The 26,128-nt window shown below is 37.5% G+C and overlaps 1 protein-coding gene across 5 annotated transcripts in view; it reads right to left on the reverse strand.

Moving 5' to 3' along the window:
- CHRM3 (cholinergic receptor muscarinic 3) overlaps nt 1-26,128 on the reverse strand; it is a 520,419-nt gene that overhangs the window by 492,490 nt on the left and 1,801 nt on the right. The window lies entirely within an intron of this gene.

A 26,128-nucleotide genomic window follows, 5' to 3' on the forward strand; every position in this document is an offset into this window, starting at 1 on the left:
GGCCCAATAAAAAATCTGGCATCAGCCTGGTGTGGTTTGGCAGTGAAGAAACTATAAAACTAGCCTAAAAAAGAAAGAATATATTAGAGATAAATCATTCCACAAGGTAAGTATCATACTGATGGCTGGGATTTCTCAAAAGGTTGAGAACATGTATTATTTCCTCAACTATGTTATTAAAGTCAATCAAAAATGATAGATCAGTTAATATAAAAACCATACAAGCAACACGTAAATGCAACTTTAAAAATTAACATTTTCAGGGTATCTTCAAGGAGAGTTTCATATTTAAGTGCAATCAAATGATAAATATGTATTGACAAAAGGATAGTTAAACCTATCAAACTGAATGCAAATTTATACCCCAACCAAATCATTTCACTCTAAGGTCAATGCCTCACAAATGGAAAAGGCAGGGTTTCATATAAAAAAGGCAGAAAATGAAATAGACATATAAGGCTACTTATCAGCAACAATCCAATGTTTCCAAGATGGTTACTTGCTAAGCCCGAAGATTAAAAAGCACTCAAAGATGGAGGAATTCTTTTTAACAAGCATTCTAAGAGCACCATTTACCATTTTAGGACAATCAAATGTGTAGTTATACCTGTACAGAAAAATAACTGTTGGATTATTAGAGAAAGATCGCTGCACTCTTAAAGTATCAAAATCTGAAATGAACTGTTATTCTTTTCCTTTAAAAAAAAAAAAGCACCTTATGCTAAGCAGCACATCATCTTCTTTAGAGGCTATGTACTCCTTACTAACTCTCATGATTTTTTCCATCATAAAAAAAAAAAAATTAAGTAGAACAACTTGTAAAAGGTTTGACAGAGTTATCAAATGGCCTTCTTTAAACTATCACCCTTTAAAATAACAGGTAAATGAACTAAATAGCTTTATATATTCTTCCCTTGTGATTTCTTGACATCAAATCTTAAATCCAATTGTACTAGTTGCTATAAACTTAAAGAAAAATACAAATATAAAGACAGCCGAAGATACAAAGAGTTCTCCCAACTCTCCCAATGATGAGAAAGGGAAATAAACTGAGGTCCCTTGTGTTCCAATGTTTTAATTTCATAATATATTTATTAGAGCTCCATTTTCTTCTTTCTTGAAAAATAAAAATACACTGAAATACGGGACACATTTTGTGGTTTGGCCATTAGCATAAAACTTACTAAAACAGAATAACTGGGAAAGCTGACATAGCTATTCCAGAAGATTTATACTGAAATCAATACCTACTTGTCGGTCTGCAAGGGGTATTTTTAATACTCATATTCAGAATGAGGAAAACTTCCCAAGATTTCTTATTATGAAGCTCATTTTTAGGTCAAAATTTAAATGTCCCTCAGTTAAAGTGTGTTGACACTATTAAGTTAACAAAAATTGAATAATCATTCAGCTCAGTGATTTTCAACTCTGCTAAAAATCAGGATCCCCTGTGAACTTTGAAAATTAACTGAATCAAACTCTCCCAAGTAGAATCCAAAGCACCTGAATTTCTTAAAAGAGCCATAAGAGCTTTTACAACTCTGGTAATGTGTCTGTTCTTTCAACAAATGTTCTCTGGTGCCTACTTCTTAAAATTAGGAAAGCAGGGGGGCAGAAAATATTCAGTAGCCATTGAGGGGAAACAGTTATTTTCAGTAATGTGTGGTTAGAGTTAGAGATAAGCAAATAGAACGCTCTGGAGCAATGAAGAAGTATCTCTACAGCAATGAGGTTGTGTAGGAGAGCTCAGATCTCAAAAAAAAAAAAAGGAACTTTCTCACTCTCTTCTTTTTTTTTTTAAACAGAAAAAGGCAATTCTATTATATCATATATTTCAAAATGAACATGTTAGTATAATTGTAGGGTAAGGAAAAATGTCAGGCTTTTCTGCCCTCCCGCCATCAGGATGGATGACGGAACCCTGTGGTCCTGAATTTATGCCTGATGGCGGGCACCTGGAGTAGGGTGTGGGCAGAGGTAGATGGGATTCACCTGGGCTGAGACTCGGCTTTTAAGGGCGGCGTCACAGGGACGCCAGTAGAAGCCGAAAGAGAAGCAGAGATGACTGGAGAGCCCAGATAGAGTGAGGATTTGGTGGGGGCTGGGAGGACTGCCAGCCTCCCGGCCCCCCAGTACCCCTGCCTGCTGTGTACCGGGTAAATCCCAATAAAAGACCTGCAAAAAGCCACTGAGGACTCTGACTCCTCCTTTACCTGGTCTGCTGGATCAGAAAACCTGCACTGTGTCCTTTCCTGCCTCTACAATAATTTATACACACTGCTAAATATATTACATAAGAATACATAAAGAATATCAATTAAAATATGAGGATAAATGATATACTTTCATATATCATTCTTTTTTAATAAATTATTTTATATAATTCGTACATGATTTTTCATGTTTGCATAATGGATGCATTTTCATTTTGGTTAGATTCCCCATACAATTCCCACCCCCTTTTTCTGACCCTAATCCCTCTTCTCCTCCCCGCCCCCACTGTAGTGTGTCTCTGGTCTATAGTTGCTTTTTGATTTTGATTTTTACTTTATTGCAATTGGTCTTTTTCCTGGTCTCTTATTTAGGTTTTCTAAATTCCTGCTATGTCACTCTCTTCCTCTGATCAAGCCTCTGGTACTCAGGGAGCCCGAGCTAGTAAAAGGAAGATCTTCCCCTAAACCATGGTAAAACTTTGACCATTATATGGCGTATACAACCTAATTACTAAATTCAGTCTGGATGTGACAGAAAATCATTGGAATGTTTAATTTTCATATAGGAGCAGGGAAGCAATCGGTCCCCCTGAGATGACATAAAAGAGCAATGGGAGAAAGATAATAAAAATAATTTACACTGGCACCACCCTAGACGTGCTTGTTCAAGGTCACAGTTCTTAGATCAAATATAAAATAAGACCTTGAAGAAGGATGCAATGTACAGTGAAAAGGCTGAAGTTGCTATTAATGAGCACAATTTCTTAAATCAATTATCAAAAAAAAAATCTGATCTTTTATACAATAAATTTTTCTCCACTGGCCTCCTGACAGTTACAAGTGGACATTGTCAACATTTAATTTTATGGAATGAGGGGCTAGATGAACAGTATGGACCTCAAACTCCTCACATCTGAAAGCTTTAATCAAACACAACTCGAGCCTTCTTTGAACTATCATCCTTTAAAATAACAGGTAAATGAACTAAATAGCTTTATATAGTCTTCCCTTGTGACTTCTTGATATCAAATCTTAAATCCAATTGTACTAGTTGTTATAAACTTAAAGAAAATGCAAATATAAAGACACAGCTGAAGATACAAAGAGTATAACATTTCCACCCCAACCCTCCCAAAACAGTTAATGCACAGGAAAAGTTTGGGTGGAGCTTACGGCACTAAAATTTATTTGACTCTACTGACAAGAACACTTTTTTAAAGCCGAATATCTTCAGTCAGATCATGTCAAATTAAGTCAATACTATGGACTGGACAAAGAAGGGATAGTTGTCTCCTGTCTTCAAAAACATTAATTCAGAAACAGTAATTCCAAAGGGCACCTGCACCCCTATGTTTATAGCAGCACTATTTACAATAGCTAAGCTTTGGAACCAACCCAAATGCCCAAAAATAGATGACTGGATCAAGAAGATGTGGTACATATACACCATGGAATATTACTCAGCAATCAAAAAAGATAAACACATGCAGTTTGCAGCAACATGGATGGAGCTAGCAGGGATCATGCTCAGCAAAATAAGTCAGAAAGAAAAAGAAAAATACCGGATGGTCTCACTCATAACAGGAATTTAGAAAACCTAAATAAGAGACCAGGAAAAAGACTAATCAATACAAAGTAAAAACCAAAATCAACAAGCAACTATAAACCAGAGACACACTATGGGGTGTGGGGGGCGGGGAAAGGAAGGACTAGAGTCAAACTAAGGGGGGAGGTGCAACTGTATGGGGAATATAACCAAAATGAAAATGCATACATTGTGCAAAGATGAAAAAAGATGTAAGAATTATATAAAATAAAATATTTAAATAAAAAAAACATTAATTCAGAGAGACACAAAACATATTAAAGAATACAAGGAGCTTTGGACTAGACAGTGGCCATTGGGGGCACCTCTCACTCCCTGTCTTTCTACTTGTTCTTAAGTTTCAGACACTGGGTTGTTGCACACACCCTCTGCCCCAAATGTGCCCACCACATCTCTGCATGCTCCCTCTAGAAACATCATTTCTGCCCTGAAATCCTACAGCTCAAGTTCTATTTCAAAGACATATTCAGCATCAGCACACCCTGGATGTTCTCTTTTCCTCAAATGAATCCTCGTCTTGTTAAAGAACAAAGTCACCACGAGTGGCTCAGCCAGTGTCCCATGGAGCAGCAGTGAAAAAACAACCATTCAAACGACCGATTATCCTGAGCAATGTTTTCCTTCTCAAGCGTTACACTCTGTCCCACTGCAGTATCAATGTCAACATCATTTCTCCCTCAGAGGCACTAAGGGCAAAAGGAAGTGCATTGAAAATTTCAGTGCCTTCATTGAATGCAAACAGATTTTAAAGACGTGTGCTTTCAAGGTTTTCATAAAACTGAAAAGTTCGCCCCCAAACACAAATTTCTCAACAGTATATTAAAGATGGATGAATTTAAAATCACAAATGCTTCAAAGGCACAGGTTATCAACCAGGTCACAGGACACTATGTACCGTGTCATGGACCACACAGATGGCAGCTCCTTAATGCAGAGTTTCAAAATGCTGGCCCACCAGATAGAGTCCACAGAGATCATTTGTTCATTCATGCTTTTAATTAAAAATATATAAAATAACATCTAAATGTAAGTAGAGGTTATTTTTAAAAACCTTGATTCTGAGCATCTTTTAAACATAAACACATAGGAGATCTTCCAAGAATGGGTCATCAATCTCCTGTTGTAAAGACAGTCTCAAGTGATAGGACTGTCACCTTCAGAAAGGCTTGTGTCATCCCCCTGGCATGAGTCCCTGCCCCCACAGGGGACATGCGCACATTGACTTGGCCACTGCCTCTTTGCCATATCTGCTGCAACATCTGAGTTGCAATACTTACATGCATGTACATTTTAACAAATATTTATGAAACATTTAGGTAACATATAGAAAATATGAAAAATATAGAAAATCTGGTACTTATTCTGTTTTTTTAAGATTTATTTATTTATTTATACAAGAACCGGGGTACAGGCCATATGCGCGGGAGGGTGAGAGGATTCACCAGAGACAGAGCGGGGAACAGAACAGGCAGACTGATGAAATACACTGCTGAGGGGAGCAGTGGGCGAGACAGGAGAGGTCTGCCGCGCCATGTGGGACCCTCGCCGGCTGGCCAGGATCGAACCTGTGCTGCAGAGGCTGCGGACAGCTTCAAGCACGGCACTCAACTGCCTGTGCCACCAGGGAGGCGCTCTGTTTTATTTCTTAAGATGTATTTGGATCCTCTCTTACATAGGTTTTAACCCAGATAATAAATGTTTGGTGATGGTAATTAAAAAGTTTGTTAGAAAGGACAAAACAAATCTATTACAATCCACTACCTGTTGTCAAGTAATAGTAACATAGATAACCTGGATTATTTGTTTATGTTATTTCCTTACATTAACTTTTCTATGGCTTACTATTTGTATTATTTTTCAAATTGCCTTTAGTTAAGAGGGAAACTTATGGAATTCAAAATTACTAAAATAAGCCTTTATTGACTTCAAAATTTTATGTTAGAGTATTTGAAACACATGTCTTTGCATAGTCAAAAATAATTTCTGACACAAATTATATTTTAAGGAGATATACAGAGTAATTTGTAAAGTTATGGGTGGGAAGTAAAACAGATTAATTTTAATTATTTTTGAATTTAATACACTGGTTTAAAACAATTTATGATGAATGTCTAGGATAATAAATATAACAACCAGCACTTTGTATTATCCATTATGAATAATTTTGTCATCTTCTGTGCAGTCTTCTAGAACAAAAGAATTGATGTCTGACCAGGAGGACCTGGAGCATGAAGCAGTAACTCTTTTAATTTCTTTAGATAACCTAATGGAACAAGCTCAAAGCTTATCCAGAATCACAGACCACTTATTTTAAAATATGCTAGAGTATATTCTCTCTCCTATCATGAAGTTTATGAATTTCATTTCATAAATTTTTTCTCCATTTACACATTTTTTTCCTTTTGAAAACAGCATGTGTGAACAACACATATTCACAGCTGAAATTGTTTTTCTTCACATCTCAGAAAGATCATAAAAAGTTCACATGCATCTTCTTTCCTAAATTCAGAAGCAGATGGTAAGGGTGAGTGCAAAATCACCTAGTCAGTCTATTATTAACTTGCTTCTACTCTAATATTAGGGGATCTGTCCTTTCAAGGTGCCTTCTAATTTCTTTTTTTTTTTTTAAGATTTTTTTAATTTATTTATACAAGCGCTGGGTACAGTCAGAAGCGCAAGAGGGTAAGAGAATTCACCAGAACCAGAGCGGGGAACAGAACAGGCCTAAGGATGAACACTGCTGAGGGGAGCAGAGGGCGGCAGGAGAGGTCTGCGTGCCATGTGGGACCCTCGCCAGTGGCCGGGGATCGAACCAGCACTGCAGAGGCTGCAGGCCGCTTCGCAACCCAGTGCTCAACCGCTGTGCCACCAGGGGAGGACCAAGGTACCTTCTAATTTCATCTTGCAAAAGAACTCTTAAATTCTCTAGATGTTATCCTCTTGTTCAATACCCTAAGCCCATGAATTGGAAAAGCAATTTTGGCAACCATTTTTTTCTTTCTCATCAACAGCCTCTGTTTGCTCAACCATAGTGTGACCCACCCCTAACTACCCATCCTTGTATCTAGAGAGTCAAGGTAGCTTCCTAGTTAGCTCAGTAATCTGGACTGCCAACTATATTTATCGAAGAGAAGGAGGATTACATACAAATCCTTCCAGAAAGTCTCTTAATTTACCCACCACTGAATGAAACTAAAATGTCAGAGTATATTCCTTGTTAAATATTGCTCATTTCTTTCATTTAAACTTTCCGGTCCTTGTCTTGACATTCAAATTAGCAATCCAGGAAATTGTTTTCTGGAAAGAGGAAATATAATTATTGGCAACAAAAAGAAGAAAACATAGCTCACCACTGCTACCGCTCTCTAATAGTCATTAGTAAGAACTGCTGTATTTTCACCAGAAAAAGACACAGGTATATTTCATTCTAGTTCTCAATGCCAAATATTTATCCTTCAAAAACAACATGATTCAACAGAAAATGAGTGAAGTATCTCTCAGAGGTTTTACTCTTCACTTCGGAGAATAGTAACTTGTTCCTTAGAGAAAATCTGTCTTTTATGAAGGAGAAAATCCCTCTGCTTTTCCACATGTCAAGATTAGTTTCTATATTGAAAACATATTGTCATTATCTTGAATCTAAAATTTAAATTAAAGTCAGTGAAGAACCAGAGAAAAATTAGTCTGTAAATCCAAACTCTTATTTAATAAAATGAACCCATGATCACTGAAGACCTATGATCCTATGCAGTTTTGTCTCTAAATTATAATTTCTTTAGCATAGATTTTGAAATTCCGATCAAGTAAGGTTTCCACAATGCTTAATAGTATTCCCTAAGTCTTTCTTTTGTATCTCTCACCAGCTGATCATCAATGAAACTAGGTACAGTCAGTGAGTGTCCTGCTAGCACATGTTCAGATTTGAACAGTCTGCTCTTCTTCCCTTAATTTTTATCTATTTGGAAAATCTATGCCAAATATTAAAGTTCAGGAATTCTACTTGTTCTCATTCATATTATAAATGTAGTAATTACATTAAGACCACTGAAACAGATTCCATGATGTATAGAGAATACTATGCTTAAAGCATCGGATGCTCCTATTTTGATGAATAAAATGGCTTATTATCAGAATTTTGTTATAAGTCTCACTTCAAGAATATTTTCTTTTCCCCTCTAGGTGCTGCTTAAGAAATTACTAGTCTCACTTGTTCTCACTTCATTTGCTAATGAAAATCTATTTTGTTGAATATGTCACAGCAGTGCAGTTAAAGAATTATACTTTCAGATACATTAAAGTTTTCCCTATCCAAACCTGGGTCTTCTATTTGTTTACAACTTTATGTGTTCCCCTAGCTTTTAATTTCTCTATTTTTTCACATTTTAATTTTGGCTTTAATTTTTTAATTTAACGAGTTGTTAATGTGATACATACAAAGGAATACAAAAAAGTGTCCTCTACAAAAAATATTTTTTATTTTATCTTTGTTCAGTCCATGAAATTTGTTTTTAGCCCAGATGTTGCAAGCACTTTGACCAGAACCAGAATCAAACACTTGTTTGATTAACAAGTGTTAATAATAATTAACATGAGGTTTTTTAACCTATTCATGGTTCATTATACTCATCTATTAAGCAAAAATAACCACTGTGATTTACAGTCACTATCGTTTTAAGGATTATATGAGAGGCTACAAAGTACTTACAGCTGTTCTAACACAGCTGTGAGTATACAATAATCCTTCCTTGTAAGTATTAATAATTATATTTTTGCCAGTGGATCTGTATGAAAAGCTTGAACTATAGTTTCTTACCACATAATAGTATGTCTACCACTTGCCATATGTGTCAAGAGGGCAGAAGTACCCAAGAAAATTGATCAACAAGGTTTGCATGAAATACATTTTTAATTTCTACTCTACAGATTGAATGTGCCCTCCTTAATTTCAGCAAGACTAAATTTAAGGAAATAAATGAAATTAGCCATACTTGCTTTGCTAATAAGGGTTTTTTCTTCAAAGTACATATTATTTGATCTAAAATATTTTATTCTGTTCCAGATTTTTTACTACCTGCTTTGAAGCAAACATAGATAGAGGTTGCTTTTTGTTTAATGTCATGGGCAAATCAGAAAGGACTGAAGATGGTTTGTTCCAAATAACATCAAACTGTTAGGTAGATGCAACCTAAATGAATATTCAAAATCACTTCAGTTTATTGACATGAAGGTGAGGAAGGGATTAGCATCTTTATTAAAAAGGTAGGGTTTTGTGTGATTCCGTGTAGAATTATTCTTTTCATTTATGTCAAAAACAAGTATTTTAACTGTGATCAAGGCTTGTGCGTTCAACGCAAAATTAACTGTGAACAGAATAAAAGTAAAGGGGTAGATGAAACAAAGATCATAGCCACAATGAGGTGCACCAGTGCCCCAACATTCAGACACAAACACATTTAGATTATCAGCTGTGAAACAACACCTGTTCCTAGTGGTAAAGTGGGGGTCACCTATAAATTATGACAGAAGCTTTACAAATGATGATGGCCTAGGAAAGGCAAAAATGCAAATTATTTTAGTAGGAACCCTTGGTTTCTTTTCAACAGATGCCTTCTCCTTGAGTTTTATTCTGCTATCAATAAGATTTAAAACCAATAAGCAAACATTTACAATGGAAATAAAAACAATGGAAAGCTAACTAGCATTCAGCTCCTTATTTAAAATAATAAAGGTATGTACATATGTGTGTGTGTGCTATCTCCCCAAGTCACACTCCTACACAGCTAAATCTACCTGATTTTGATCCTTTCCATTTAGTTAACTAATAACTCACACAAGTGGGTTCTCTATTTCCACAAAGCCATTCACTTTTCTTGTTTCATAGTTTCATTGAAATTAACATTAATTTCATTTCACAAAATGTAGAACACTACGAAAAGCCATCACATATCATTTCAGTTCAGATTAAGGCTCCATTCCCACTTCATAGAAAAGGGATTTCTTGTCAGAACCAGAGCATGGGAATGTATGGACAGTAATGCTCAACCAACAGCTCTCAGACACACTGTAAATAACCATCCTTCTCTCCATCAGGAGATACCTGTTTTGATGCATCTGAGAAAGAAATATGCTGTCTGTAGGTATAACCATTAGTGCCCATTCTAGTAATTTTGATGACATAATCACTCTTGCAATTCTCTTGACTTATTCCACAACAATCTCCTACTCTATTTATATTACCCCTAGAACTTTATGTGTGAGACAAGTAATAGAACAATAAAAAAAAACAATATAAACAGCATGTAATGGCAATAATTGCCATTATTATTACCTTTCTGGAGGGGCTTACTATGTTCAAGTTCAACTATGTTACACTTATACTCATTTAATCTTCCTGATAACTGGAAGAGACACTGTGATAATTATCCTTCTCATTCTACAGATACAAAAAAAAATTGAGAGATTTAAGAAAAGGAACATGCAGGGATGAGCAAAGGAAAACCCTAGGACACAGCTATATGGTGGGTCTGCACTACAACCAATTCTGACTGGAGCAGGCGGGTAGAAGATCCCTGAGGAGATAAAAGGCAGAAAGACAGAAGGAGGGAAAATATGAGACAAGTATTAATTCCAAGAAAATCAAAACATAATACTAGTTCAGTAAATGGCTCAATCGTATGTAAAATTTATATTGTGAAGACATGTTAATATTGAATATTGATAAAACCAAAATTTTAGTAAGTCTCTCTTATAGTGTAAGGATTTATAAACAGGGCAAAAGCCTCATTTTCTATAGTCTGAATAAAATTCTTAAAAGCCAAAAAGGAGGACACAGCAGTCTAACACGGTATTTAGAAATAGGAAAGCAAACAAAGGAAAAAAAAAGGCAGCTCGAGGAGTTGAAAACAATTGCTCTCCAGAGCAAGAATCTGGGAAGGATGAGGGTTTAAGGAACCTTGTGAACTATGTGACTTTTTAAATAACTGAGGTATTTAAAAATCTTAAAGACTCCAGGATGATACAGAAATACAACTGTGTAAATCATATCAAGGAACATAGATGTCCTTTATTGCAACGGCACTTTAGTAGTGAAAACAGGCAGTCTGATCAAAGCAAGCTGAAGGACACCCCAGCAATGGGGCTAAAATCAGCAGTAAATCTCTGGAAGATAAATGAAACTGTGCTTGGAATTCCTTATTTTGCCTCAGACAGAAATATCGATCCTTTGGACTGCTCTGAAATCAAGTATTGAGAAGTAAAACACCATAGCAATTTTAATGGAAATCCCTCTTTAGGAACAGCAGGTGAGTCAACTCAGGAATGAGCCCCAAGAAGAAGGAGAGGTTTTTTAAAGAGATGATGAAGGAAGGAGTGGAGAAGGGAGAGGGCAAGCTCAAGGAGGGAACTGTGACAGCAGAACAAAATTCCTGGGAAGGGAGATGACTGGGGAAATAAAGGTACTGTGAGGTGTGACGAGACCATGGAATCACATCTGACATAATCATGTCCTGAGAAATGACCGAAGTTTTCATTTTATGGGCATGATATCACCCTGGAGGGGATAAAAATGGATTCTTAGAGGGTAAAAAGAAAATATATTCTTAGATATTGCAATGGCTAAAGACTCTCTAAACAGCCATATTTTGTAAATAGCTATATGTAAGGTATTAAAACTTTATGGGATAGAGAGGTGATTAAGGTTAAAAAGAGCGTAAAAAACATCTTAGGGGGATAATAATAAGAATAATCTAGCTGACAAACACTGGATTGAAGGAAAATGTAAGAGGAAAATAATGGTTTGAGAACTTTGGGATGTAAATTGATAAAAATTGAGGAGGAACTGACAATTCTAGAAGAATGAGAGCACTTTGTGGTTTAAATCATTATCAAGGTAAATATTATTAGACATATTATACCAAAATGTTCTTTAAAATGTTACAACAGTAGATACGTTCAAATCAAAATTGCTCTAGTATGTAAATCACTGATTTGTTTTAGAAAAATTTATTCTTTATTCAGTGAATTCTTTGATACCAACACCATTTCCCCCTTTACCTTTTAGAGATCAGTAAGTCAAAGCTCATGACAACCCCAAATTTCATTTGATGATTAACTCCCATGTGAACCCAGGAAACTATCTTCCTTAATTTTTAAATACTAGCTTTGAAGTCACATCTGTACAATAGAAATCAAAATTTCCATTTTAATTCAGAGCCCTGACAACCCATGGTTTTCACATACACACATGGTTTCAAAATCTGAGATGGGAAAAATCCAGGCCCAACTGAGGTCTCATCCCCTTGTGAACACAGGTTTGAAATCTGAGGGTGTATGAAAGATTTGGTTATCCTCAGGTTCCAAAGAAAGTGAGGCCTTTCCACCCACCCATCCTCAGAACAAAATTTGCATTATTAGGGATGTTGATCATCTCACAATTATGCCCATATACACATCTTTCAAGTGAAATTCTTTATTGCATTCTAATATTTTTAAAGCTACTTCTTAATAGCAAGAAAAATTAGTTTACCCACTTAAGCCTCATGTTCTTGTCATGAGGACAAGCCCTGTCTTCTTTCCTCATCACTCTGTCTCCAGTCTGGAGAAGAATCCTGACATTAACAGTTGCTCAAAAAATATCTAGTGACTGATAACACAGAATACACTATCTCCCAGTATATTTAGCAATATTTCAAGATCTAAATTTTATTGTGAAAAACCAAGGAACACATAATACTTCATTAAAATACTTCAGAATAAGTGAACCACTAGAAATCATACTAGCCAAATAACACAGAAAATTAGTATCTTGTGGCACATCAAGAGCATCCTGGGCTAACATGTATTTTGCATGGTGAAATACAGTAGGTAGGTATTCAACTACAAATTTTCTACAGTCCAGCATGAAATCCTATTTCAGAAAACCCCTAGTCTATCTTCCTCTTTTAGGATTTAAGGAATTTCTTTCGGTCCACTTTAATGCACATATTCATAATGAAGTTAATGAACAGTTAAACATAGAATTTCAGAGAAATAGAAGGTAGCAAATTGTTCTTGTAAGAAGAACTACTACTTAACTACTTCTAGTAGAAGTAGTTAATTTTCTGTTTTCTAATAGAAAAATAGAGTAAAATTTCATTTCTTATTGGAAACAAAGTAGTCAAATTCAAGTAAATTTGATGAAAGGTGCTAATTTATTTCTTTTTTCTTCATGTCTACAATCTTATCATTCATTGTAAATGATGTTAGCATTGATGATTTCAATACCTACATCAACAAAAAGGCTCTATTAAAAGGAAAATATGGGGTGGGGTTGTGAGTTTTCCTTTCTGCATTAAGAAAAATAAAAGTGATTTTGAGCATTCATTTATTTAGTTAGCATTTGTTGAGAGCCTACTTGGGGCTAGGCAGTGTTCTAGGATATGGGGATCTAGCAATTAAAAAAAGATTTAAGTCCTTGGTCACAGATAACTCATATTGCAGTGAGAGTAAACGGACAATAAATGAAAAAAGTAAATACACATTACGTCAGGCAGTGATAAATGCTATGAAGAAAAGATAACAGGTTAAGGAAATGGTGAGTGTTGGAAGGGGGTGCTTGCTATTACATAGGAGGTGATCACAAAATACCAGCCTGATCAGGTGACATTTGAGGAAAGACCTAAATAACTGAAGAAGCAAGTTGTATATATTTCTGGGAAAGAATGTTTCAAGCAGAATAAGCGCAACAGCTCTGAAAATCGTTCTCTTGGTATAGAAAACAGACAGCAAGGAATTTTGACTTGTAAGGTAGGCTTTACCTAAATAGTTCTCTTGCAGTTCCATCTATTTAAATCTCACTGGTTCTTTAAAGTATCTCTCCAAATGAAATTCCTTAAACTAAGAAGTTCCTGGTATCCCTCCAAAAAGATTTGGCTTCTCCACCCTCTGTATTGCAAGAACAACTTGGCTCAGATAGCTCTATTCTACAAATTAACTTATTTGTAGATTATAAACACAAACCTAGGGTCAAGACTTCAACACAAATTTTTATAACCCCTTCTGAACCCAGCTGCCTCAAAACAATCGTATCCAAACTGCTTAGGAATTCAGTGGCAGCAATGGCAGTTGCTATGGGCTTTACCAGAAATTCAGAGTCAGTGGGTACTACTTCTTTATAGTTTAGCATGGTTTGAAATCAGAAAACACAGGATAAGGCACCCTCAGTCTTGTGGAGTTCCATGCTTTGGTAAGCCATTCTTCTGCTTCTGTATCAGCAGATTTGGGCCAGCTTTCCATTCTGTAATGGTTTACACAGGTGACTGGCTTGAGATAATGCTGGACTTCTATAGACAATGGTAGATCAAGTGAAACAGTTAGGCTGAGAGTTCCCTGTATTTTGTTTCTTCTATCACCACCTGAAAATGAAACATGTGTTTCTCATACATCTGGAAAAATACCACACCCCCTAGTTCCAAGTTTATTCATCAGAGTCTCAACTTGCAAATTCTATGTTAAATTTTTTTATACAGAGAGAACACTAGTCAAAGTATGTTAGAAAATCTTTGTTATTTCTTAATACCAGCAATATGCATGAATTTTAAAAAGGGACTGGCCTGTCTTTGAATGGAAACAGCAAGCGACCATATTGAAATCTAAATGCCACTGAATAAAAGGATGGTCCTAGGATTGAAAACATGGCCTCCTTGTAACAGCAGCTCCTACCAATCCCTCATGTGAAACTAACATTTTTCCACATTGAGAGGCTCTTTTTGAATCTCATTTTAATTTTCTCAAAACTTTACTCGCTCATTGGACATACAAATGCAGATGTCTGCCATCTTGTGGTCAAAATCAGAATCAGCAGTCTAAGTTTTCTAGAAAACAATGCATTTTCGAGAAAAATTTAACTTAAGTGCCATATTAAAGAGGTAGGGAAAATGTAAATTCTAAGGAAAGTCACACATCCAAGTGACCACACCACCCTACTAACACCACTTCCTCTGATCTTGACACCAGGCACGGACAGGGTCGTTTAGAACCCCTTGTGAGACTATTCAGATCCTATGAATTTTCACAAAGATATAAGTCCCACTAAGGATGCAAGTTTCCCTTTTTATCATCCCTCAGCATTAGCGCCTATACCAGTGCCTGAAACAATCAGAAACTCAATAAATCTAAAGAACAAGTAAATGACCAGTAGGAGAGCTGGTGACCCAGACTGAGCTTTTTTTTAAAATATACTCATTTGTAGAAGACCTGGATATAATGCCCTTTAATCAATGAGCAAAGCTACTCTATGTCCATTTAAAAACAGTCATAATGACTGAATTACAAGGCAGAAACACAGCAGTACTAGACTATTCTGTCTTTGCTTTCTTGGCATCCTTCTGTTTATTCAATGATATATGTGATATCCTTGCTCAGAAAGGTAACCCCTAAATTAGCATTACACGCATGCAAAAATATGGTCTGCTTATGAGTTAGTTCCATGATATCATTCAAGAAAAGACCAAAAACAGTGGAAGACTGCCTGCATTTGCAATAGCAAATTCGTTTCTTACCATGTTGTGAACACTGCTATTAATATTTTTCAAAAAAAACAAAAGTAAAGCTTAACAATATATTTAGTAAAGTGTGTACACTGGATGGAAAACAGCTTCATCTTAATTCTACACCTGAGATCTCAGTTCTCCCTCAATTGTGTTTAAATTTCAGTGGGAAAGAACACTCCACCCTTCCTCAAAGCCTGAGAAACAACCTAAATTGAATGACTCATCTCACCAGAGAGAACAGCCTAAAATAATGTACCCCTTGCCAATCCAGGCTTTAATCTGCTCTGAAGACTAGAAAATCTCTATTTCTCTCTGTCTTTCCATTCTTTCCATCTCTCTCCTCCCCACCCCTCTCGTCTTGTCTCTTTCTCTCTGTCTCGTCAATGATTGGGTCTTATGATTTAGCAAGCAGAAGCATCATTCTGGTATTTCTTTACCATGCAGATTGACAGAAGCTGCCTCTAATCTGATTCAGTAGGTCTAGTCTCAATCCCAGAGATGACTTTTTTTTTTAAAGATTTATTTATTTATGCATACAAGAACTGAGGTACAGGCCAGAGATGCGGTGGGTGAGAGGATTCACCAGAGACAGAGTGGGTAACAGAACAAGCAGACCGACTGAGATATACTGCTGAGGGGAGTAGTGGGAGAGTCAGGAGAGGTCTACTGCACCATGTGGGTTGCTCTCTGGTTGCCTGGGGATCGAACCGTGCTGCAGAGGCTGTGGATTGCTTCATAGTGCAGTGCTTAACCCCTTGTGCCACCAGGGAGGCCCCCCAGAGATGACATTTTTAACAACCACCTCAGATGATTCTACAGCATACCATCATCAGCTATGGTTTTAGAAATATCATTCTAAATGTGTGTGATGGAAACCTTTCCAGGGGTTATTAGAAGCCCCCAGGAGAGCTGGACTTATGGTAGCTGATGATAAATCAATAGTGACTATCTCAGAAGTACTTGCTACAAGGACTAACTAGTGAGAGGAGCCATAACTTGGAGGATGTTATCTGAAAGGACCACACTCTCCAAATGTCAAGGTCAGGGGCACAAGGGGTTAAGACACATCAAGATGAAGCAATCCAAAGCCACTGCAGCACGAGTTCAATCCCCGGCCAGGGAGCAACCCACATGGCACAGCAAACCTCTCTTGACTCTCCCACTGCTCCCCTCAGCAGTGTATTTCAGTCAATCTGCCTGTTCTGCTCCCACTCTGTCTCTGATGATCCCCTCACCCCCCACACCTCTGGCCTGTACCCCAGCTCTTGTATGCATAAATAAATAAAACTTTAAAAAAACAAAACAAAACAAATGTCAGGGTCAGCAGTGTAAGCCTTACATCTATGCAGAGAACCCTCCAGATAAGTGAAACTGAGTTTGACCTAGCATAATTCTATTATGTTCTCTATAACACTCATAAAGAACTGCTCATTGTTTACTAAATATATAAATTATTTGGTCATAATCAAGATACACTGAAAACTGCTAACTCTCAGATTTTTCCCCCCACCACCATCAAACAAAGATAAAGAGGGAACTCACTCAACAACAAATGCTTAATGAGAGTCTATTAGGCAGTAGGCACTGTTTCAAGCCCTCGCAATGTGTCAGTGAATAAAACATAAAAGCCTCTGCTCTTACAAGGACCTAAAGCTTCATTCAATTTAGTGAGCTTTTCATTCACATTTTATCATGTAACGTTCTGGGCATACAGAAATAAATAATGGGTGGCTCTTGATGAGAATTTCACAATTTAAAGGAAAAGACTGTTATGTACATAACTTATTCTGGTGCAAACAAGCATTTCAAATATTGTGAGACATAAGAATAATACACTACAGGAACATAGGGATTGAAAAAATGAATTTTGTTGGAAAATGTGCTAGACTAACACATTTCAGGAAGTCAAGGTCCCAGAGACAGAAACCAAGAGACAAGAGAATGAAGACCCACCCAAGGTCCTCCAGCAGGCTGGTAAGGCTGCAGTGCCACAGCAGGGGAAGGAAAGGAAGATGGAACTGAAAATTTTGTAGTGGGAAGTTGGAAATGAGTTCAATCTCATAATGGAATAAGTAAAAGTAAAGGGAGACTGAAAGCAGGGAGACAAATTAGGGGCTACTGGACTCAAGCAAGGAGGTGACGGGAAAGGTCTGTATCAAAGAAGTGATAAGAGTAGTGGAGGGAAAGGAACTGACAAGGCTGGTCAGGAAAGCCCATCGGGATTGACAGACTACATGTGAAGGGTGAGGGCATAAAGGGGCCACAGATTCAAGAGGGCTCAGGTCTGACCTACTAGGATGGCTGTAATGCTATCAATTAATGTAAAAAACATAAGACAAATGGTGTATTTTGGGAAAGTGATGGGTTTCAATGTCCAAATGGTACATCAGAGGTACTGATTGATAGTCTTTGTGTAAATGTCTGAGTGCCAGATGGATATCTAGCACTTGAAGGAAAAGGTGTTAGAAAACCGAACCTACTGACACTTGAAGTCCTTCCTAAGTGCAGCTGACATCAACAGAAAGTGAGGAAAAAGGCTAGCCTGAGGTGATTCCTGGGAAGAGACTTAGCATGGAAAAATTAGAAAAGTCTAGACATGGCCTCTAAAGATCCATGGTCATTGATGTTGAGGTTTGAGGTGAATTGTTCAATATTTTGGGAATTCAGTTGCCTCTAATATTAGAATGTAAGCTGTAGAAACACTCTTTATATAATTTCAGTAACTCAGACTGAAGTCTGAAGTCTCAGAGAGCTTTACAGTTTTAGCCCCTTATCATCTGGCATTCAACTTTTGTGTGTTTTTTTCATAAAACATATCTAGCTTTACTGAAAACTCAAGGTTCCCCCAACATATTCCTGCCCTCCCACTATCCAGAGGGACATGATCTTCTAGAATTCTTCCATAAACTGTTTTTGATAATGACAACTAGGGTAGCAGTAACAATTATCATTATTAAGGGTTACCTCTCTAAAATTCATGGAGGTATATTGATTCTGATTTCTACAGGAATTTTCTTTTCAACAAGCGCCTTGGACTCTCCCTTCACTTAGTAGCATTCAAAGACAACTCATATGACACGTCTTTCACACTTCTTCCTAAACTGTAGTTTCTTATATACAAAAGATTTATTTTGCAATATACAAAAGATTTTGCTAAACTTTTGTTAAAGATTTCATTTTTATTCCAAATTTATATTCATTTGTGAAACAAAAAATATTATCTCTGTGTGTGTTTCAGACAGATACATCCAATTCAGGATTCAAATGAGTCATCTGTTCTTCACTGATCTAAAACGTGAAACATTAAATGTCAACATAAAATTCAATTGAGAATGTATGTCATCAAACATGATGATTGTTATCTGGCATCAAAGGTGAGTGACCACTACATTTCTATCAGCCCAAGAACCAACATTACACTGACGGTACAATAATGGTCCTGCGTTAGCATTTGTGTCTAACTCTTACAAATCCAAAGTATACAGCATAATCCTAGGGACAGAGAAAGTGCTAAATAAAGACATGCCTGACTGATCAGAAATTCAAAGCAGACATATATTTATATTGCTGGGCCATTTAAGTAGATTGATTTTTAAGCAGTGAAATCAGGAAACCCTCTAAACACATTGCATAAATAAAAAAAAAAAACAAACAGGTAGATTAACATTTAAAGACAGGTAGAAAAGGTCTATTATTATCCCAGTTTTATATAATATTAGGATATGTTCAGAAAAATATCAGAGGACAATGCATCAAGTTATTAGACACTGATATCTTTGAGGGCTTTGGGTCATGATGGATTTTTACTTTTGACATATTCGTACAGTGTTGGAATTTTGTGTAATCCCTACTACTTTTCCAAACAGCAAATAAACATTAGAAAGACTGTATTTATATCTTTTATATTGTTGGTGTTCATACTGACCATTTATGGGTAAAACTCCATACTAAGTACATCTCAGGACAATCAAAGATACAGGAAATATGGTGTCTTACCTCTAGGATTTCACACTGTCATGTTTGAAATAACACACACCCACACACACACGTGAACAGTGATAAAAGTGAGAGAATCTGATAAAGGACAGAAAAATAAATTTATAGTGAAAACTGTCATTTTCTTAGCAAAATTAGGACCCTGGAGGATTTGGAAGAAAGGTCATTCTAAGCAACCCCAGGACATATGAGAGTCTTGCATAAATGACAGAGGGTCTAAGGAAGAGCAAGCACTGAGGGTAAAGTGAAAGGGTTGAGACTGGATTTAATGTAAATCAAAGCCACAGGACAAGCAGAATGCTAGTTGAAAGGTGATGTAAGAGATGAGTTGTTATGCAATAGTTAACAGAAGGGAATGCCAAAGAAATTTTTTGAGGACAGGAAAAAAAAAAAGATCCAATTTGAGCTCCAATAAAAGGAATATGCATAAAATGGATTAGACAGAGGGAGCATTGTTAATGAGCTCATGTGGGCAGCCCAGACTCTAAGAGAAAAAACTTGCTAGAAATGCGGATTCTCAGGGCCCCATCTCAGCTCTTGTTTCATCAAGATCTCTGTGTGATTTGAATGCACATTGAAGTTGGAAAAGCAATGAATTAAGGTGCTGCTAGTAGGAGAAAAAAGATGCCAAGAGTTTTGAACTATTACTTGATTGAATTATTACAATTTGGTATCTGACTAAATGTGGGAGGCCATGGAGAGAACACATCAAGATTACTCAGCTGGAGGATGGTCATGCTATTCATAGAAAAAGGAAACCCCAGAGGAGCAGAGTGAGGAGGAAGCAGATGAAGGCCGTGCTACCCACCAAGCTCACTGAAGCACTCCTTCCAGAAGCCACACTGAGCCTGGAGACATGAAACGGGCACTAGCTACACAGAAGAGTATTTGAAACCATGAAAATAAACGAACTTACAAAAGGAGGAGGAGGCAAAGTAGGCATGGGAGACAAGTAAGGGGAAAGAAATTTCTGGACACCTCATACCTCTCAGGCGATGGGGTGGGGAAACTGGAGGAGGAAGAAGAACCAGTGGAGTGGGGGACCAGGGAAGTATGAGGTTTTAAAAATCAAGGGAGTTGATAGGAGTTGGTAGGAGATTAAAGGGGTCACCCAAGGAAGAGGCACTTGCTTTATGACTAAGAGTTTACAGGAGACTTTTGGATAAGAGTGGGGATGGAAGCCAGGATGCAAGGGGTTCCTGTCAGATAGAAGTGAGGGGATCCCAGAAGTTGTTATCTGAGTATAAATGAATAGAACAAACATGATAATTTAGAGGGGACACAAAAGACTAGCAGAATTCACTTGAAACTCTTAAACTTGAAAGATTTCCTCATAGAAGAAAGATCAGAAATGTTCTTATCATAATCTAAGAAACATTAGAAAGGCAAACAAGAACACTAAGTATTAGATTTATGGTTCAACATAAGGAAGCTCAGCCTCATGCTCTTTGACAATGGAATCAGCCAACTCGTGAGCATGAACTTCTCACAGCACATAGACCACACAGTTTGATGAAAACCAATTAGAAATCAAAAAGCAGAACAAGATTCATTGATGACATTGGGCTCCCCAAAGATATGTCCACATCCTCATCTCCAAGCCTGCAAACATTACTTTTGATGCTAGAAGATAAGATAAAGTTAAGATTCTTCAAAGGGTTAGCTTATCTTGGATTTTCTGGGTGGGCCCCCCTGGCAATCAAATGGATCCTTAGAAAGGACAATGCACAGTTGAATAGGAGGAGAGGACAGACTGCAGGCAGAAACTACAGGCAAGTCAAGGAAACCAGACCACCATTAGGAGTCCCACGGGGAAGGAAGGACTCTCCCCTAGAGACTCTGGAGGAAGTGATTTCATACCTTGGTGTCTGAAATATTAGAGAATAAATTTCTGTGACTTTAAGCCCTAGGAAATGAAAACAACATCTACCATCACCTTTCACTACTGAGATTTCTTGAGCTGCTCACATCTCACATTGAGCATTGGCTTCTGGAAGGCAGAGTCCTGGCTTCACACTCCTGTGTCTCCTAAAAAAGAATGTCCCCAGTGCCTGGCACATTAGATAACACTGACAGTGAGAGAGGAAGAGACAGAGATGGACGCTTTCTGCTCAAGCAAGTATTTACTAAAGTGTACTTACCATGTACCCTCAGAGGTTAACTTCTTTATTTTATTTTATTTTTAAAGTTTTTTATTTATTTATACAAGAACCAGGGTACAGGACAGATGCACGGGAGGGTGAGAGGATTCACCAGAGACAGAGCGGGGAACAGAACAGGCAGACTGATGAAATACACTACTGAAGGGAGCAGCGGGTGCGACAGAAGAGGTCTGCAGCGCCATGTGGGGCCCTTGCCGGATGGCTGAGATCGAACCGGCGCTGCAGAGGCTGCAGACAACTTCACAGTGCCGTGCTCAACCACCTGTGCCACCAGAGGAGGCCCAGAGGTTAACGTCTTTAGAGAGAATTTAAAAAAATACTTGGGTTATACTTGACTAGCACGTCACTGTAATGACGGTGGGAAAAAATCAGAATTCAGATGAGGGACATATGACTTGTAACTCCCTAGACAGAGGCACATTTTAAGTTTCTTATAATTAAAAGAATCAATGGATGAAAAATAATTTATCACCTGAACAGTAGAGTGATAAATATACTCAAGGAAAAGTGGAAAAGGATGACAAGATCTTATGTGATGAAAAGGATTTTGGGGTGAGGGGGATGAGAGGAAGACCCAATAGAAAGGACATCATGGGAATTTCAATTTCGCTGCACGTCTCCCGTGCCATGAAGATAATGCACGAGGTGTGTGTAGTGATGCACATGAAAAACCACAAGAGGGGGAGGATCTCTGCATTCATATCGTGTATGAGAACTTCTATTCAATGCAAATGGTTTAAAGGGTCTCCACAAGAGAGAAGCTGCGCTTTTAGACAGTTTGAACTAAGTGAGTTGAATGTGAGAAAAAGTTCTGTGTTCAATACCACTTTTAAATGAGCATAACTTTCCATTTATCTGAAATAGAATCCAATCACATATGAAATAAATATGGATTCAAAATACCACTGGACTGAAGTCCATTTAGAGGTGAGAGTTGACTTGACGAAACTTCAAATGGATGTGGGCAAGATGTAATTCTTAAGAAATCACAGGGCATTGGTGATGTAGTGGTTAGCAAGGCTGCCTTCCAAGAAATCACCAGATTTCTCTGCAGATGGGGAGCCATGGGCAATTCTAGTAAGAAGGAATTCTGCTCAGAGTGATAAGTTAAAAAAAAATGTAGGTCTGGACTTTTGGAAGATTCCTTTCCTACAGCTACTGATGGATATTTTTTGCATGAATCTAGCTCAATTGCCATAGCTGCCTGTGATAGATTGGGATTCAGTAGAGCATCAAGTACCTCACAGCCATCAATGTCTGTTGCTTTGCAGTAAACATCTGGTAGCCCCATCCTTATTCAAACAGGCTAGTAATATTTTACTTTGGCTTCACCTCACCTGACTTTTAGCTGAAAAGCAGTAGTTGAAGGATATCCTGCCTGACTCTGGGTATCCATACCAGCACCACTTCCTGCAGTAGAGGTGACTGAAGGTAGAATAAGTCATGACTCAGCCGGTATGCCAGATTTCAAGGGGACACTGGGGACAGGAAATAGTCTAGGGCTAGGATAGAACAAATCTCCCAATAAAGGATAAATTCTGTAGTGGAAAGTCAGCAACTCAAATTACAGAGGTCAGAAGGAGTGCGGAGTTCTGAGATTTGATCTGTCCAACAATGACAGACAAAGGGATTTATTTGTTAAGTGGAACTTGACAAACAAGTCTCTAGGCAGAAATGATACACTGTCACAAGGGTGGCTGTGCCTCAGACCTGGGGGATCTTCCACTTCAGGGTTGCATCAGAGATTAAGAAAAGAAAGAATGGATCTTGCCCCTGGAGAGAAATTCTTGCAAGTGCAAAGTTAACTGTCAAGGTCATAGCAAAAGTCTTTCCAGGCAAGACTTTTGTTTAGAACTAAAAAAGCTTAAGTGAAAACAAGGCAGAAGGCTCATCTTATGAAACGACAAATATGACAAGAGTTAAAGAACCCGGGGCTTGCTGGGAATGGGATTCGCGAAAGCTCACTTGGCGAGGGCAAAACCTCAGACTCCTTTTGTCTGTAGTCTTCACTGGTGGAGGAAGCAGAATTCTAGTCCCAGAGTCTCATGCACAGCAGGGCTGAGAAAGGCAAGAGCTCAAAGCCCTCCCGTGTGTGTCAGCTACTGTGTCTCTAATCATATGCAGTCATCTTTTCCATCATTATGTCTCCCCAAAGTGTTCCTATTCTAGCTGCTTCAGGATGAGCTGGCAAAATTGGTAAGAAGAATGGAGTGGCTCAAAATTCTTTGTAGATCCCGGGCCTGTGTCAATGTGGCAGCTGCAACTGCAGACTCGGCTGAGGAAGTCTAAGAAGGTGTAAACCAGACAGAGTACCTGGCCCTTGGGAGTGCATGAACAGGAAGTTCTGACAGGTGGGAGAACAAACTGGCAAGGGGAGAGACTGCTGGAGGCTGGGAAATCTGCAAGTTACCAAAACCTCTGGACAAAAAAGGAATATACGGCCACCAACTACAGAGCCAGGGGGACACCTACACCCTGGTTCTCTGTGCCCACATCAAGGAATATTAAGGTAACCGTAAGGTCCAAATAATGTACTGCATTTGGCCCTGTATTAAAAATTGTTCAAAGAGTACTTCCACATGTACCATGTTTTTTGACCCTCAAGACTACTCTGCAATTAAAATTGGGCAACCTCCAGTATCTCAGACAGGGCAAACACTAGCATCTCTGTATGAATCCCAGGATAGCAATGCTTTAAGGAGGGAAGAGTATTCAAACAAGACCCACAGTGGGTTCATATTTTCAACAGCTTCACTGCAACAAAAGTGTTCTTGTGTCTAACCTTGAAGACAATTCTAATTTAGTATATGCAACTTTTAGGGAATATAGAAGCTTAACTGCGCCTTCCCCTCCACAAAAATACTGGATTTACAACTAAAAAGGTAACACCTTGTGTGCCAGCACAGCCTCTCTGTGGAAAGCTGGTGAATGAGAAGTGCAGGATTCATAGTCTACTCTGAATTGGATCTGAAGAAGGACCACTTCCTTAGTGGAAAACCCGTGAGATAGGAGACGTTAACTTCCACTTTGACAGGCCCAGCCATCAGTCAAATTCATTAGATGATCTCTTCGTATTTGTCCCCTAAAATAACAACGTTCTGTTGAGGTTGATATCTATCTCAAAGTTCTCTTAAGACTAATTACCAGGAGAGGGATTCTCCTGGACTAAATGAGATGGGTGGATGGGTGAAAGAGCATGTGTAAGGTTTCACCACCATCATATCTAGGAGAGCACTGCATTCTAGGATTAAGCATAAAGCACATTTTATTATGTTGATCATCTTTTCTTGTAAATAACCCTGGTGGAGGGATTTGATCATTTTTTAATTGTGGCCATATATGCCTTTTTTATATTCTTCTGTAAGAAAAATGTATTTGAAATTCACAAACATATTGCATAGAATATAACATTTCCAGTTAGTCCCTGGTACTTCAAAACCACAATGCGAGGATAGAGCTATTAGTCATAATATATTAGGATGTAAAATTAGGTTCCATAAGCAAAGGACGATGCATCACTCTGCATACTGATCAGACTCCATCTTCATATGATTCACAGTTCATTCATCTCCTATCTGAAGTGCCACTACACCACAGCTGTTCTCAATATAAACTTCTCCGCACTGCAAACAAGACCCAGTTTCTTAATAGTTACACTGACAACGTCCAGGACATTTAGGACTAACCAACTAATTTTGCTAATGTTAACAAGTCACTAGGTAAGGCCAATTAATATGTTGGTTCTGGAAATGAGAGGAGGGGAACTTTTAGATAAAAAATTGAAAAATATATTTACTTGCAATTTTCAATCCCCCAAGTTAAGTCAGCTTTAAATCATATCGTTTAATGTACTGTCTACCCAATTTACTGGTGTGGAGCCAAGAAATTGTAGTTCTTTGAATTTCACATTTTTTTCCTCCAGGCTTATTTTCAACAGGTTGCCAGCCATTAAAAAAAGCTAAAACAGCATTAAAAGAAGTTCACAATTTTATATACTCTAATTGAATATGACAAACAAGTTTCATTTTTTAAAATAAGAAATCTGTCTTTCTAATTAGAAAATGAAAGATGAGCCCTAAAGAATTAAAAAAGCCTAAATAATCTTCAGAAATAAACAACTTTCGAAATAATATTTCACTTTTTTCCCCAGGAAGAAAAATGAGGGAACATATATTCATACATTTCTCTAAAATTTAAAGAAAAGTTTCCGAAGCAAGTTTAAATGTAGGTTTAATGAAGAACTAATCTTATTACAGCATTCAATCTTTCTGTAAATTTTTATCATTTCCACGTACATGTCTTCCCTTTTCCCAAATACACTTTTCTGATAATTTATCACAAAAAAGATTTACACTGTCGATGTGTGTTTCAAAATCAACTTTTATCTCATTTCCTATTTTAAATATCTCAAGTCCATTTGATACATATTTGCTGATACTGAAAAAACAGTATTTCAAACTTCTATTTTCATGTTAAATCCAATCTTATAGCATGTCCCCCAGTTAACAGAAATCGGACCTGCAATGTAATTTATTTTAAATTAGTAATTTAAGCTAAATTTATATTTCCATATGGAAACTCATTTCGAAAATTACGTGCTTTCCAGTTCAACAATAGCTAGTT

This window comes from Talpa occidentalis, unplaced genomic scaffold, assembly GCF_014898055.3.
Source record: "Talpa occidentalis isolate TD23 unplaced genomic scaffold, MPIMG_talOcc4v2.1 talOcc4.14, whole genome shotgun sequence".
Lineage (NCBI taxonomy): Eukaryota > Metazoa > Chordata > Mammalia > Eulipotyphla > Talpidae > Talpa > Talpa occidentalis.